The sequence below is a fragment of the Podarcis tiliguerta genome (genome assembly GCF_965153285.1).
Source record: "Podarcis tiliguerta genome assembly, chromosome: 2".
NCBI classification, from domain to species: Eukaryota; Metazoa; Chordata; class Lepidosauria; order Squamata; family Lacertidae; genus Podarcis; species Podarcis tiliguerta.
In genome coordinates, this window is record NC_139535.1 from 23,308,458 (window position 1) to 23,325,762 (window position 17,305).

Here is a 17,305-nt window from a genome sequence, read left to right on the forward strand (position 1 = left end):
AGGGCCAAAGGTTCTCCGCCCCAAGTTTGTTTGTTTTTTGTTTTGTTTTTAAAAAATAAGGTTAAGTATGCATTCAATTCCTGATTTCTTAATCATCTAAACAGAAAACCAGCTGAGCTTCCCTGAGAGCAATCCCTGTTTTGGAAGGCATTCTTTGGTATTTTCTTCTTACCCCCTTGTTCCTCGATCAGAGGACAAGTTTGCTAACAATGCAGAAGTGAAGACACGGTTGGAAACCAATATAACATGGCTGCTTGCAAATACATACTTTTAAAGCCTCCCAAAGCTGGTTTTTATTCTATCAAAACTTGGGTTGTTTCCAACTAAATCTTTTTGTGCTCACTGAATGGCTTCTGCAGAACTTCCCATTATTCCTCTGCCTGCAACCACATGCAGCACACCAAAATCTGTTCCTGGAGGTTGGGGAAACAGCAATAGTTTTCAGTTTAAACGTATCCTACATAAAGAAGGATGATCGTCGAAGAATTGATGCTTTTGAATTATGGTGCTGGAGGAGACTCTTGAGAGTCCCATGGACTGCAAGAAGATCAAACCTATCCATTCTTAAGGAAATCAGCCCTGAGTGCTCACTGGAAGGACAGGTCCTGAAGCTGAGGCTCCAATACTTTGGCCACCTCATGAGAAGAGAAGACTCCCTGGAAAAGACCCTGATGTTGGGAAAGATTGAGGGCACAAGGAGAAGGGGACGACAGAGGATGAGATGGTTGGATAGTGTTCTCGAAGCTACCAGCATGAGTTTGACCAAACTGCGGGAGGCAGTGGAAGACAGAAGTGCCTGGCGTGCTCTGGTCCATGGGGTCACAAAGAGTTGGAAATGACTAAAGGAAGGGGAAGTTTCTTTTTAGCTTGCTAATGCACATGCGTGCGCACACACAAACACACTATATCTACAGTATAGCTATATCTATATGTGGAATTAAAAGATTTTGATTCTTGACATTAGCCTGGAGGTGCTGCTGCTGGCGATGAAGCTGCCTTGCAGGCTCTGCTCCTTCCTGGCCTTGCGCTTAACAGAGAACTTGCTTCTTGCCAGCATTGTGCCAACGGGCACTGCTATTGCTGCCAGGGTCTAGCAGCCTTTTTTTGAAGCAGGTGAGAGCTAAAGGAATACTGGCAACAGTACTTTTAGGGGCATCCTGGGCATGGTCAGATACTAATTCATTTCTACCCTGTTCCCTTCAGTTTGTATGATAAACAGGGACAGTTGCGGCATGCACCATTTCCTAAATTCTATCTCCCCAACATAGTCTGAGCATGACATGCTTTGAGCGTGACAAAGAGAATGAATGAATATCAAATTTGTTTTTGTTTACGTGCACCTCCAAGTGCCCTGTATGTTATCAGCACAGACTGGAAAAAACAACTACAACACAGCAAACTCGAAGCAGGGTAATCATAGGCCCACTATTTCACTCTCTGCACGAAGTTGCACACAGATAATCCAACTACAGAAGGCCTCTCATCTGACCGGGATCTACTCTAAAGCCCTTTCACCTAGTAGTTCATTGTATGGCTCCATAGACTCCTGTTATTATAGGCCGTGTCTTGCCATTCTGCATGATAAGCAGACCTTACGTTCTTAATACAGGTTCTCCTTAATGCATGCATGCAGTAGTGTACAACATGTACAACACTTCCATTATGTGCACATTTTTTCAATTTCAAGACTTCAACAAGATCAGGGAGCGGGAGTGGGGCTGTGAGATGCATGTTCAAGGTGTTCACTTTGATAACTCTGGGGGCAAGGTGATGTCGATATATTTCTTAGCAGCAAGCAATCTAATAAGCTTTTGATTACTGATTTTCAAACTTGCCTGATATACCATTATATTAAAAGAATACAAGTCTGAAGCTGTAGACCCATTCCCTTTATAATGAAACTTCTTTTTTTTAAAAAAAAAATCATTTCTTATTTAACTGCTGTGGAAAAACAAATAAGCAATGAGCACTTACATTATCTTGCCTTATCTATCATGTTTCCTTTGGTACAGTGAGCTTTATTTCAAAATAATCTGTGTTGAATCAGGATGATGTTAAGAAACTATACAGTATTATTCTGGAAAGCTGGGGCAGATTATACCAAGGCTACAGCCATGGGGTATGAGATGGGTCAGCGTTTCATCTATCCATGGGAATGTCTGAGAGTAACCAGTGGAGATTGCTGCAGCTGAAGAACTCACCTTGAAAATAATAGAAACTTGCCAACTTTCTGGCAAGGGGACGAGAACCTCAGTTTATGCAATGCACTTCTCTGTGTCACACCAGAAAAATTCCAAAACTTCTCTGTTTGAAATCCTTCTGTTGAGAAGAATATTTGCTCAGGCTCCGTAAAAACCACATTTTACAAAAATGCCCCTCTGCTATTTTACACGGTATAGTATATTTGAGGTGTCACTTGGGATAATGGCACAGAGCAGGTTGAAATTTAATGAACTGGAGTGCCTCAGTTACTGAGACCCTTGGAAGAGAGGGTCTGATCCAGCAGAAAATACCTAAAGTGGTTTGAACAGCAGATAGTAGTTGACATTCAGGGCATGGTATAAATTTCTTCTATTTGTTCAGGCTTTAGTCTGTGGTCTGCGTACCAAGCCTTTTATTTTATTTTTTAAGGGTACAGGCTTCTACTCAGCCTTTGTAAATAAAGTTATGTTTGATTTCTCTTCCCCCGGCTGCCCTCAGTACATGTGCTTTGTGGCTGATGTGCTTTGTAAAACTTTGAGTGAATTAATCTTGGCACATCTGTCTGGAGAAGAAAACCAACCACCAAACCTGGAAAGCACCACTGGCAAAAGAAAAAAAGGAAGAAACTCCACATGTGTGTAGGAAGGTTTTTTTTGTGTGCCTAACACGTTTCAGGAAAATACTTTGTTGGGGGGACATTTTGAACAGCAGTTCTCATCAAATGCAGAAGATGCTATACTGCTGGGGTTTATCCCTTCACACCTAGGGGAAAAAAACGTGGAAGGGAAAACACATGGACCCTGTGTATGCTTGCTGTGGGGTCACAAACCAGGTGATGTGTCAACTGATAAGATACTGGGCAATTTGCAGTGGAACTGTTCATGCTTTGGCTCAGGGACAAGGAATCTGTGGCCCTCCAGAAGTTGTTGGAGCACAATTTCTATCGTCCCTGACCATTGGCAATGATTGGTGGGAGCTGATGGGAGCTGGAGTCTAGCAACCCCCAGATGGGCAGAGGTTCCCCACCTGTACTTCAATCACTCAATTGCCCTGCTCCAAAGTAGATATACAAATGATACAACATACAATTTAGAAAAAAAAGAGTTGCAGAAAGTGGAAACATTGATTCAGAGTCTGTTGTGAGGTCTGCGAAAACAAGCCAAAGCAGCTTGTATAAATCCTAGCAAATCAATTCCTTAGCAGCTCTAAAACTATCCTCACAAAAAATTGTGCTTTAACGAAAGTCAGGATAGTTGCAGACCTTTCAAAGCTGGATGTCTCCAAATGGAAACAGATATGTGTTCTGGCGCAGGGAAGAACACAAGGCTTCCTTAACATAGTCAAGGAACCTCTACCCTAGAGATGCCCTAGTTCATACTGAAATAAAAACAAGTCTGAGCTCATTAATTTAGGTTGCCGGTGACATGTCTTTTGAAATCTTGTTTTCAACAAGGTTCTTACCTCTAAGAAAAATAAAAGAAATATGCCAAATAATGACAGCACTGTGCCTTTGTATTAACTAATTTATTTGCCTACACTCTTATAATATGTCAAGTTTTTCTGACTTTCAAACTAAAGAAAGTGGGACTACAAGGCACTGAAGCTCAAAGTCACAAGTGAGCAATGCCTGCCAGGGAAAATTTTCACCCATGACCTAGGGAAAGGTGGAGCGGATAGTCTTTGGGGCAGAAGGAGATGGGCAGTCGGAATATAAACCAATCTGGTGAGTGGGGTTCAATCTAATACCGGCAAGTACCAGTTGCACAATTACAGTTGATTGTGGTACCTCAGGTTAAGAACAGTTTCAGATTAAGAACGGACCTCCAGAACGAATTAAGTTCTTAACCCGAGGTACCACTGTATATTAGTTATTGGAATTAGTGAGTGAAGTATTAACAATTGTGCACAAGTGTCTATGTGTGTTGTCTATTTCAGCTTTTGAGGACAGGGAATAGGGAGAAAGTTTTAGTGGCAATCAAAAGTCATGTTATTTTGCATTAATGGGTCTGATATCTCAAACTCCACCTACATACATTAAGCATAATACAAACATCGCCACCCAACCCCACCCCCACCCATCTTCCCTCCCTCCACCCCTTTTTTTTCTCCTCCTAATGTCTCAACAAATGAAACAGGTTTGTAAAAATGTTACATGGAAAAATATGAGAGACATTACACTTATTTCTGTAAAACAAGAAAATCTTTAATAAAAAAAGAAAAGAAAAGAAATAAGCATGGAGACTCCACATTCTTCAGAAGCCAAGGAAGTCCCTAATCCTGGCTCAGGTGTGCGCCCCTTGTCTGTTTTGCTTTTATACATCTGTCCCCATCACACATTGTCCTCAAGGTATATCTCTTATGCCTTGTCCTTATTATGTACCTACCTTATTTTGCCTTATTGTCTATATTTATTCTTTCACTGACAGCTCTCGGTATTTTCTCACATTACACTTAAAAAAACCCCCACCAACCCCCAAACAGGCTTCTTGTGTTTTGAGTAAATTTGTGAGGTGTTGATTAAAATAAAATGCTTGATCGTCTGCCTGGAGCTATGTGGCGCTAACTTGTGCTGTTGTGTTGTTTCTCTTGTGATTATAAGTGTTTCTTAAAGTTGCAGCTGCTAAGATGATTTTAATAGGAGTGTTTTTCCCATTGTTTCTAGGCCTCATGTGGTCACAAAGCAAAATTTTTGAGCAATGACTGCAGTGTAGGCACAAGGGCTTAAATCTGCCCTGAACCAAATCAGGGCTTATATGTACCTTAAAATGTGGCACCTGTGTGGTTAGTAAAACTGGGTTCCTTCCACCAGCATTCAGGGCTGCACATTATATTCTGGCAACCGATTTAGGACCATTCATGTGAGGCAGTTTTGATAACATAAATCCTCTGTTTTGGGAAGGAGGAACAAATCCACACGCACAAACGAAAACACCCTTCAGCAGGCAAAATATGCTGTTAAAGTTGACAGTGCCAAACATCTGGCGGGTTGGTTTTTATAAAGATCTTTGGGTTAAGTCCCGTGTCTGTGCAAATGTAGAAGGCCCCTTTTCCGTGTAGCAAGTTGTCTAGTACTAAATGTCCTACCCCAGGGGTGATGATTTTTTTCTCTCCATTAAAGCTCTAGATGGTCTTCCGCAAATTACATTATTATTTTCTGGGCTGTTTGCCCAGAAGTTGTCATTCATAGCAACTTGCTCCACAGCTTAAATGACAGCTTGCCACAAAGCAATATTGCCACACTGGGAAGGAAAAGAAAACAGGGTTTTGTTTTTTAACCCAGAAAGGATATACTGTTGCTTTAAGGACATACAAGGAACCAGAACTTGGCTTATCACAAACACTATACAGTACACATATAAAAATGTGCTATACTCTCGTAGAAATGTGCTATTCTCACGCAAAAATGGGCAACATAACATAACAGAACAATGATTTAAAACAAGGAATTTCAAGTAACAGAAGTTTTCCAGTAAACAAAAAAAGCTAGAATACCCAACTGCTTATAAACACATTTTCTTCCAGCGAGTTCTCCACTCACCCATCCCCCATGCATTGGGAATGAAGATGTTCATACAACCATCACACCAAGACTATGTCTCACAGTGCTTTTGGGATATTATTAATATTATTAATTTATGTAGCATTGGGTGCCAAAATAGTCTTCTAAGTGGTTTTTTAAAAAGGTAAAGGACCCCTGACAGTTAAGTCTAGTTGCGGACAACTCTGGGGTTGCGGCGCTCATCTCGCTTTACTAGCCGAGGGAGCAGACGTTTGTCCACAGACAGTTTTTCTGGGTCATGTGGCCAGCATGACTAAGCCACTTCTGGCGAAACCAGAGCAGCGCATGGAAACGCCATTTACCTTCCCACCGGAGCAGTACCTGTTTATCTACTTGCACTTTGACGTGCTTTCGAACTGCTAGGTTGGCAGGAGCTGGGACTGAGCAACGGGAGCTCATCCTGTTGCGGGGATTCAAACCGCCAACCTTCCGATCGGCAAGCCCAAGGCTCAGTGGTTTACACCACAGCGCCACCCGCGTCCCTTCTGAGTGGTTTATAATATAATATAAACCTCCATGCTTGAAATCCAGTAGACCTGCGACTTATGTGCATTTAACTTGTGCGCATTCAGGTTTACGTGCTTGGGAATTAAAAAGAAAAGCTAAAGGGCTTTCACATGGAGGATGGAGCAAGCTTGTTTTCTCCTCCTCTGGAAGGTAGGCCCCGAACCAATGGATTCAAGTTACAAGAAAGGAGATTCTGACATCCGGAAGAACTTTCTGACATTGAGAGCTGTTCAACAGTGGAATAGACTCCTACAAGAGGTTGTGGACTCTCCTTGTAGGTTTTAAAGCAGAGGTTGAGTGGCCATCTGTCATGGGTGCTTTAGTTGAGATTCATGCACTGCAGAGAGTTGAACTGGGTTACCCTTAGTAGGGTCTATTCCAACTCTACAATTCTATGAGGGTTCTGTACTTGGTGGGATCTTTGAACAGGGCTGTTCTTATTGTCTAGTTTAGTGTCACCTACATTGTCCTCCATCAGCTATCCAGAGCTCCAGGCAGGGGACTTTCCTAGCCCAACCTCAAGATGGAGGGATTGAACCTGGCTCTTTCCAGTGCCACTTAAGGCATTTCTAAAGCACCATATAAGAATGTTAAGTTTTTCTATTTAAAGCTCCTGCAAGTCCTGACTGGCTGCATCAACATGGAGCTACCACCACCCCCGTCCCTAAAAGCAAATGCTTTCCTGGTGAAGTAAGTTTGTTTGATTGAAAACAGGGCTGCATACTTAACTACCTGGCTGTGGATTTTTCTGTGCCAAGTAATGTGTCAGAAGCTAGTGGAGCATGGTAAGTTAATTACTTGTGTGCACAGTGAGAGGCAACAACAAACAGCACGGCACCAGTGATAGGAAGAATGAGACTTCATTTCAGTCACCAGAGATTGGGTTGTTAATGAATCCACTCAGTCAGCTGGGAATTGGTAATGCAGATAAGGCCAGGTATGGCTGTGTACTGATATGAAGATTAGCCTCTCAACCAAAACATTGCTGTAGCTTTCTGTTCTTTCTTCTTCTTCTTTTTTAAGTAAAGGCTTCCTAACAACAAATTAAAGCTGTGTTTCTCTTGCTTCTCGAAGAGCCCTGATGTGTAGGGGCGGTGTTTTGTTTTTAGAAAGAGGTTGAATCATTATGTCTGTCTGAAGGAAACATGATGGCAAAGGCAATCTTCTAATGTGTCCCGCAAACACCCTGTAAATCTAATAGGTTTAACTAAGTAGCCAGCAGAGCGTGGACTTGTACGGCTTGCTGGGAACACACTGAGCATAAGTCATAGGAGCAGCTTGCATGAGGCTGGCAGCCAATTTTGTAGGCGCTGGAGCTGCCCAGGTCATTGATACTGTGCCAGAGGATGTATCCTTGGCGGCGAGACAGGAATTAGCTGAGGGATGCTGCCGGGCCTCTCCTGCTGTAGACCTGTGCTTCTCTGCAGCTGCACACCAAATGAGGAGGGGGAAGAAGTCAGGCAGCGCTCCTGGTGACTAAGGGAAGTCTTGGTCATGAGTTTCCCAGTTCCTGCTCTGTGCCACTGCTAGACTGGCCCTCCTGAACCCATCCTTGTATGCCACCACTTCTGCTGCTGGTACCCTTTGTGGTGAACGTGCTGCAGATAAGCCACAAGAAGATAACCTGAGCTTATTAGCTTTATGCTGTGGGGCTGGATGTTCCTTGGTTCCTCAGTGGTATGTTGGTTATAGCTGGTATGAAGAGAAGGTGGTAGAGTTTCAGTTGTTTGCAGATTTGGGGAGAACTATGTAGGAATCTCCAGCGTGGGGGAACCTACATTGTAGTCTTAAAAGAACTAGAATAGCTTGGTATTTGAATTAGCCAAATCCAAGCATTGTGTGTGTGTGTCCCTTCAAAAGGTCACAGGCAGGCATACTTATGGAAAGATACTGACCTACATTTATTATGGCAGCCATTTCTTCATCCACCCCCCCCTCCTCACCAGTTGCCTCCCTACTCTCTGTGCTATTTTTAGAATCCACTTTACCCACCATGGAAGAGGAGAATCTCAAACAAGCTAATTAGAAAAGGGAAGCAAGAGCTCCAGTACAGTTTTAATGTCAGCAGCAGGGCTCTGGATTGCAGAGAGAGAGAGAGAGAGAGAGAGAGAGAGAGAGAGAAGTCAGCTTGTTGCAGAGAACACTTCGATTTACTACTCTGACCTTAAAGACTCCCTCTGTGTTTGACTTTGATTTGCCCTTCTGTTAAAGTGATTTTGGAACACTTGCGTCTGAGATGGAGGAGACTTTCAGAATCCAGAGAGGAGTCTGCAAATAAGTAATATTATCTGGTTTGTTTGTATGTATGTTTGTTTGTTTAAACTCCCCCTATTTTGGGGGGGTGCCAATTTAAGAAAATGGGAGGGGGGAGACTATCCGTGTATAAGACGAGCCCAGATTTTGAACATCATTTTAGAGTAAAAAAACCATAGTCTTATACAAGAAGGTGTCTCTAAGTTGCAAGCTACTCTGGAAAACTCTGGTTCTTTTTCCAGTAAAATAGGTCAAGGGGGAAAACTTAAAATCCATCAGATTTGGTAATGTGAAAAAAAAGAGTTCATATTATTTTATTGCCATCGATTTATTAATCGCCTTCTAAACAACCGCCTCTAGGCGATGTTCACTGAAGAGGATTAAAAACAGATTAAAACACAAAAAGCAGCACATACATTTAAAATGAAATAAAAAGTGGACAGTCATATTTAAAAACAATTTCTAAATCCATTATAGATGCAGATTCTATGCCGAAAAGGCTTGTTGAAAAAGGAAGGTCTTTAATATGCACCAAAGAGACAGCAGAGGGGATGCCTGTCTTGATATCTAACAGGAAGGAGTTCCAGAGAGTATGTGCTTGTTTTCCTGAAGGCCTGAGTCCACTACACTGTACGGAACGGACCTCCTGATAAGACGTCCTCTTCATAAAATGAAAAAGGATAAAACTTTTCAGAGAGCGAAACCTTTTCTGTCTCCATCCATCCTCATGGTGGAGACCAACATATTGCTCCCAATACCTTGAGAGTTAAAGCGGGTGGGGAAATAGTTCTAAAATTATGCTAAGAATGACCACATTAGGTATGGCTACTGTTGCATCTACTGCGGACCTTAAAGGAGTTGAAAATAAAGAACCGAGTTATCCCTGTGCTGTTTAGCATATTATTTGCTCTGGTTCCTGCTGCTTTCGCATTAATGGCAGGGCTGTGGAAGGAATGCTAATGAAAGGCTGGCTTAGGGAGTATTAAGTGTCATTAAATAAGAGCTGGCAATTGCTTGTAAAACATCTTGGGAACTATTACATTTCTGAATATTAGAGTGAGGGACAGTTGGACTGAATAATCTGTTGTCACATCGACACTGTTTAGAGCCCACAAGCTGGAAGGAAAGCTCCCTCCCCACCCTGCTTAAAACTATCTGCTCACAGTCAGGTCAATATTTGGCAAATGCTAATTGCTCAGGTGTTGCTTGTGATCTGTCTCAGCAATAACAGCCTCCAGTTGTCTGTTTTGTGCTACTTTGTTGATCTGAATAAAGATCAGCTGGAGAACTGCCTGAGACAAGGCAAGCAGTTAACAACTAAGTGATCATTAGTTTGTTCCTTTTAAGAGAGAAACACCCGGCTTAAAAAGCTGCCATGCTAATAACTTCTTGATTTGCGCCCCCCCCCCCCCCGAATTAGAAAGTATATCCAAGTGTTACTCTGTTTTGTTGTTTTGGTTTTTTATAATATCGCTTGGGAAACATCCATCAAATTGGTTGTTGCTTTTAAAGTGTTTTTTAACAGATGGACCTACTGATTTAAGAAATGTAAGATAGCCAGGTATTAATAGCAACTGAATGACAACATATTCTGCATATGTTCAGAACTGGTTGCCTATCAATTAAAAAAGGTAAAGGACCCCTGACAGATAAGTCCAGTCGCGAACGACTCTGGAGTTGCGGTGCTCATCTCACTTTACTGGCCGAGGGAGCCAACGTTTGTCCTCAGACAGTTTTTCAGGGTCATGTGGCCAGCATGACTAAACCGCTTGTGTCAAAACCAGAGCAGCACATGGAAACACCGTTTACCTTCCCACCGGAGCGGTACCTATTTATCTACTTGCACTTTGACGTGCTTTTGAACTGCTAGGTTGGCAGGAGCTGGGACTGAGCAATGGGAGCTCACCCCGTCACAGGGATTCAAACCGCCAACCTTCCGACTGGCAAGCCCCAAGGCTCAGTGGTTTCGACCACAGCACCACCCGTGTCCCCTCTGCATATCCATTTAGGTTTTACTAAATTAACAGAGAGGAGAAATAACATAATGGTAGGATGTTTTATTACAGAGTAGCTCTACTACCACTTTGCAATATTATTTGTCGTCTCTTGGAGATGATAACACGGTGGATGGAAGATGAGTGTTAGGAAATTTGGAAGTGAAGGATGCCACAAGTTTAGATTACTTACAGGAGCATTACAAAGATGTCTCTAAATGTAACATGAAGGCTGGCAATTTCAACCTCACCATGTGGGAATCCCTTACAGATGACTGTGGCACATGGATACAGGCAGTCAGGTCATATATCTACAGCAGTGACTAGAGAACAAATAACTGCAGGGAGGAGTGCAGAAAGAAGTAACACCATGGTGCATCTGCATCAGCACAAGTGGATGCCTTCGTTTTCCCCAGCTGCAACAAAACATATCTCTCCCATATCAGGCTGTACAGCCACAGCAGGCGCTGCAACTCTCCAGTGGTTTGACTTCACCCCCAAAGCTGCCCTCCTCCATTGTCTCCCAAGGCAGACGGATGCCTGCCTCCCAACCAACCAAGCAATCAACAAATCTGCATTCAGAGCACTTTTACATGACATGAACTCCCATTGCTTTATCAGAAAAAACTCTGTGATTTTGTTTTGCTTTTTGGTATTTTATTTTTAAAGTCCTGGTACCTGCAGAGGGGTGGGAAATTGCACAGACACACCTCAAGAGACAGCTAGGAAACAACTCTGGTGAAATATCGGGTTTGTATGTTTTTGCAAAAATGCAGGAAATTATGAAAAATAATGCCGTAAATTGCTTTAGTCACAGTAAGTTGCTACTGATGTTCCTATTTGATGCAATAACTTATTCTCCTATTCGGAAAGTTCTGCTTATTAATTTTATTGCTACTTCTATGCAAGCATCGTTCAAATATGTGCACAGAGCTCTGTGAAGCACAGACACCAGCTTCCATCTTTTTCATTGTTTAACGTTTGTGATACCCTCTGTGTTAAACCCAAATCCACCACATTTCACTCAACTGATAATTATACGTCTTACCAGTGACCAGTGCTGAAGGATTTTACACTGAGGCAGGAATAGAACCAGTACATTTTTACTCCGCTTATATTTACGCTCCTCATAACTTTCCATCTTCCTTTGTTTGTCTCCATGGCTGGCTGATATAAGCAGCAGAGAAGTATCATAGTATTTCCAAGACTTAAGCACACGGTCAGCTGCTTTGCATGACACAGTAAGCCCAGCTATGGTTTATAAGTACCGTTTGAATGTCCAGGCTCCTAGAGAAGAGCTTGCCCCTGCTTTGCTTCTCACTTTTTAAATGTGACACTAGACTGACCTAAACCAGACCAAGCCAAGCCAACCTGAGCTCAAGGTTAAGCTTTCTCCCCGCTAACCACGAGCTGTGGCCAAGTATAAACTCTGCCAAAAACCTTGCTGCAATGGGATAAGAAAAGAAACTGGGAGAAGCAAAGCAACTCCCTCTCTGGGAGCCAACACATTTAGGCAGCTTTGGAAAGCTATAGTAAAAAGAGTGCAGCGCATCCCACTTTCTTGGGAACTGTATGATGCAAAGGTGCTATTGACTTATGGAACTCACGTGACCTTTTTATTTTAATTCAGTTGGAGAAGTATGCAAGCATAATAAAAGTGGAAAGTAATTGTTGTTGTTGTTTAGTCGTGTCCGACTCTTCGTGACCCCCTGGACCAGTGCAAGCCAGGCACTCCTCTCTTCCACTGCCTCCTGCAGTTTGATCAAACTCATGCTGATAGCTTCGAGAACACTGTCCAGCCATCTCGTCCTCTGGCGTCCCCTTCTCCTTGTGCCCTCCATCTTTCCCAGCATCAGGGTCTTTTCCAGGGAGTCTTCTCTTCTCATGAGGTAGCCAAAGTATTGGAGCCTCAGCTTCAGGATCTGTCCTCCCACTGAGCACTCAGGGCTGATTTCCTTCAGAATGGATAGGTTTGATCTTCTTGCAGTCCATGGGACTCTCAAGAGTCTCCTCCAGCACCATAATTCAAAAGCATCAATTCATTGGCGATCAGGAGGCTAGGCTCTCAAAAAAGAGCCGTATGATAGCAGGAAAGTCCTGGTTCCCCCATAGTTTAACCAAGTCCAGTGCAGTCTAGTGGGTAAACTATATGAAAACACTACAGCCACACATTTTGTCTCCTAGACAGTAAGATCCTTATGCAAAGATCACTTCTGCTTTTCTGAACTTCTGGTTGTCACTAGAATCAGATGATTTGGATGGGTGTTCCAGAGGTCTGCTCTTAACCTGAAACCGTTCTTAACCTGAGGTACCACTTTAGCTAATTGGGCCTCCCGCTGTCGCGCGATTTCCATTCCCTTCCTGAGGTAAAGTTCTTAACCCGAGGTACTACTTCTGGGTTAGCAGAGTCTGTAACCCGAAGTGTTTGTAACCTGAGGTACCCCTGTATTCAAATCCTGATAAATTGTCTTTGCAATAAGATCCCCCTCTTTCCCATAAGGGTAGTCTCTTTGATAATGTTTAAAGTCTAAAAGAACTTTAAATGCATGTTAGGAATTGTTATCCCTAGATTTAACTAGTATAGCATTACTTGGCCTAGAGCAAGGTACTGATGTATTGAAATAAAGTTCAGATTTCAAGCATGGTGAGCAATATAGCACAACCATCTCTGTTAAGATACTCTGAATGTTGTAGTAAGTAGATAACAATTGGTGTGTGTGTGATTTCTTTATTAAATTTGTCAGCCCAGGGCAACCCACAGTGACTTACAATCAAACAAATAGACAATAAACACCACGTGCATACATTAAAACCAAGAGGAAAAAGAAATAAATTTAAAACATCCCACCCACTTCTAAAAGGCCACAGATAGTTAAAGGTCAAAGGCCTGGGTCTGGAGGAAAGTTTTTGGCTGGTGCTGTGTGTGTGTGTGTGTGTGTGTGTGTGTGAGAGAGAGAGAGAGAGAGAGAGAAATTTACATAAAACCTTTCATCACCAGAACAGTTTACATATGGTAACAAAACAGGTTTTGAAATGCAGTAGCAATACCTGGCTCTGGACAGTGGTCTGTTTGAATCCTGCTGCCACTTAATGATGAAAAGGCTGCCACGTTTTGAGGCCTAGAAATAAGAGTTTTGTAAATTTGATAAATTCTAATGATTTTTTTTTAAATAAAAAATTGCCAGTTGTCACTTTAACAGCAGGCTTAAGTGGTGGCACTTCAATGCTGCTGTTGCTGCTGCTGCTGCTGTTGTTTTGATGCCACTCCATAGAACTTCCCAAAATGCAAAATGTTGGTATCAAAAGTGAAGACATTTGATTCTCTCATACTATTTGAAACCGCATGTTCATGGATGTATTGCCAGAATCACTGTCAGTCAAAATTTTTTGTAAACTGATATGAACATCTGAATTTTTAAACAGACCAAAAAAATGGCATTGCTGTTTCAGTGGGGGTTCTCTCCATCCCCCACCCCCCTGGTAAATGGTACTGAGTATCTTTATGGTGTGACAGATCTGGCAGATACGTGGTAGATTATCTCAGCGGCCCAGATGGAGCGTCTGCCGCTTTATCAAGCAAAATGGTTGGACAGTTGCAAAGTTATGTGAAAGGAGGCTGCCATTTTACCATCCTGTTCTGCCAAACTAGCAACTAGCTCTTGGCTTCCTCTAGACAGAGCCTTAAGGCCTGGTTGTCTGTGGATGCGCATTCGTGCAGCGGCGCTGCCAAATCAAAACTTCAAAAATGAGAGGAATTACCGGACTGTGGTGTCCTCTGTTGCTGAGCCTGCAGGGTGATGTGGAATTAGGCATGACCCTACAGCTGCAACCAAGCCACCTCCTGACAGCCTCCAGCTAGTTTTGATAGAGTTGTCCTTGCTGGTCTTGCCATCTGGGTTCTAAGCAGCAGCACAATAAACCCATCTCCAAATGACACAGAGCGAGAACCAAAGGAGAAATAACTTGCAGTTCTTCTGTAGGGATGTTCAGGAGGCTTAGTGAGTATGAAATGTGTTGCCGTTTTAGTCCAATTTTGTGATCCTGATTTATATTACCCCAATCTGTACTACTTGTCCCAAGGACAGGTTCCCACTCCTACTACCTCTGGTTTGGCTTCCCCTAATGTAATAATTGTTCTTTAACTTGGCATAAAACGATAGGACCATTTTGCCAGTGCTACCGTTGTAAGCTGTTGTTCAGTGTACAAGTGATTGAGTTATCCCGCTTCTACTGAGATCAGCGTAAAAGGAGGAGAGAGAGTGGTCATCAGAACACCATGGGATTTAGAGTGACGTTGTTTGTGCAAGCATGCAAGTTAAATGGGAAAGAAATGCCGTTTCTGGGACTGCTTCCATTGGCAAATCTACGATCCACGTTAGAAAGCTTGTGAGAAGTAAAAGATACCCAGTCACTTGGGAAATGAAGAGCTGCTCTTGTGTAAAGAAATGTTCAAGAGAAGAACCATTTTATATAAATACAAACAGATAATTAGAAAGATAATGGAAATGAAGAAAATTCAAGTGTATGGGTGGTAATGCTACTTTTAAAATTTATATATTTAATCTACAAGTTTTGGGGGGAAATATTTGACTAGGATGTCTAAAAAAAGCTCCTCAAAGGTTTATATTAGCTTTAATTAGATCTAGACAGAATTCATTATTTTTAATGGCTTTTCATCAGTGAGCTGAAGTCATTATTTGAAATGTACAGTAGCAAGTAGCAAAACAAGCTAATGGGGGGGGGCTTCTATTTAAAGTCAGCCTATGTATTAAAGAAGCTATTATTAAAACTACAGTTAGAAATATGATTTTATCTGAACTATGAACATTGGAGTTGAAGGTCTAAGCAAGGATTTTTCTTTCTCCATATGGAGGGAAGCAGTATTTTTTAAAAAAAGGAAAGAAAAGCAGAAAAACAAAAGTTTGAAAAGAGTTTACAGAGGACTTGGAAAAGAAGAACAGCCTTGGTATATTAGGCCAATGGCTCATTGAGTGAGCCCGCTGCCTCCAGTTGCCGGCTGTGTGCTAGACCAGCCTATATTGAGGACGTGGTCTGGAAACACATTTTTTGAAGCATAGCATGAGGACTAACAGAAGGACAACAAAAATGGATTTCACTGGCCGTTACGGTCGCTAAGAGACTTAATGCTTTGAGCCTGGAAGGATAAATACTCACCAACTATTACTCAGTGGTCTGAAGTCCTTAGTGCCCTTGCTATATTTGAACATACTCTCTATAAACACCAACTTCATTTGGATACCTATCCCGACTATATCAATCTGTATGTGTAAATTAAGGTGGATGCATTGATGCTTATAGTGTTTATAATGTGAGCTGGCAGTGTGAGCAGTGGGATGTTTGAAATTCATTTCTCCTGCTGCTTTTTAAATGCTTTATTATTTTCCCATTCCCAGCTCCATGTCAGCAGAATGAGTTGATGGCTCCACCCCTTGATTTAAGGCAGGAGCAGAACCACTTTATTATTAAGGTTTTATTACTTTATCAATTGGGACGCGGGTGGCGCTGTGGGTAAAAGCCTCAGCGCCTAGGGCTTGCCGATCGAAAGGTTGGCGGTTCGAATCCCCGCGGCAGGGTGCGCTCCCGTTGCTCGGTCCCAGCGCCTGCCAACCTAGCAGTTCGAAAGCACTCCCGGGGGCAAGTAGATAAATAGGGACCGCTTACTAGCGGGAAGGTAAACGGCGTTCCGTGTGCGGCTCTGGCTCGCCAGAGCAGCTTCGTCACGCTGGCCAAGTGACCCGGAAGTGTCTCCGGACAGCGCTGGCCCCCGGCCTCTTGAGTGAGATGGGCGCACAACCCTAGAGTCTGTCAAGACTGGCCCATACGGTCAGGGGTACCTTTACCTTTTACTTTATCTATTACTTATCTTATAAACTGCCTTTAAGAGCACAACTGCCCACCCAAGGCAGTGTACAAAATTCCATAAACATATAATAATATACAGAACCTTCAGTTTAAAGCCACTTTACACATACCCTTAACGTTGAGCAATAGCTATGATCATTCATTAAATGAATAAAGGTGGTTGAAATAAAAATGTTTAAAAGATTTCTCATGATATTGACAAAGATAGAAACACACAGGTTTCCTGGGGGTGTTTTAATGCTTTTCTTTTTTTAATTTTTTTTTATCAGAGTGATATTTACATACCTTCCAAGTGTCCCAATTTTCCAGGGACAGTCCTGGAATTACAGAAGCCAGCCTGGTTTCTGATCTGATCCTGGAATGTCATGATTTCCTTTTTCCCTCCCCTACATGTCTCAGAGAACAATTAAAAGTGGTGTGTGCACGTGTGTGCTGTTTTTAACATTTTGAATACCCACTATTAATTTTCAAGAGCATTTTTAAAACAAACAAACAAACAAACAAACATCCCAAGACAAGACGAAATGCAAATGATTGGCAGTGTCATCCTGTGTACTTTCTCAAGTGTCTAATGATGAAGAAATATATATATATATCGTGTAGAATGGCAATCGTACTTTGATGTAGGGAATAGGCAATCAATACCTGCAAGCTAGAAAAAGCATTCTATTTCCTCCCCTAATGATATAGGGCTGTTGTTGTTTGGCCAAGACAATGGTGTTTGGAGCATGAGACACTTAAAAAAAAGAATTAATTTGAAATCTGTAGCAGAAGATCAGTTTCAATTAAAACCGCACTTGAGTGTTCATGGACAGAAAAGCTAGCCGTTAGCTCTAAACCTTCTAGCACTTAGCTAGAAATGGATTCCATTGCAACCAAATGTCTTGATTACAAACTTAATAAAATA

At 42.2% G+C, this 17,305-nt stretch overlaps 1 protein-coding gene across 5 annotated transcripts in view; it reads left to right on the plus strand.

Moving 5' to 3' along the window:
- The window catches only part of PTPRG (protein tyrosine phosphatase receptor type G), a 518,906-nt gene that overhangs the window by 247,319 nt on the left and 254,282 nt on the right, over nt 1–17,305 (plus strand). The gene's annotated exons all lie outside the window — the stretch shown is intronic.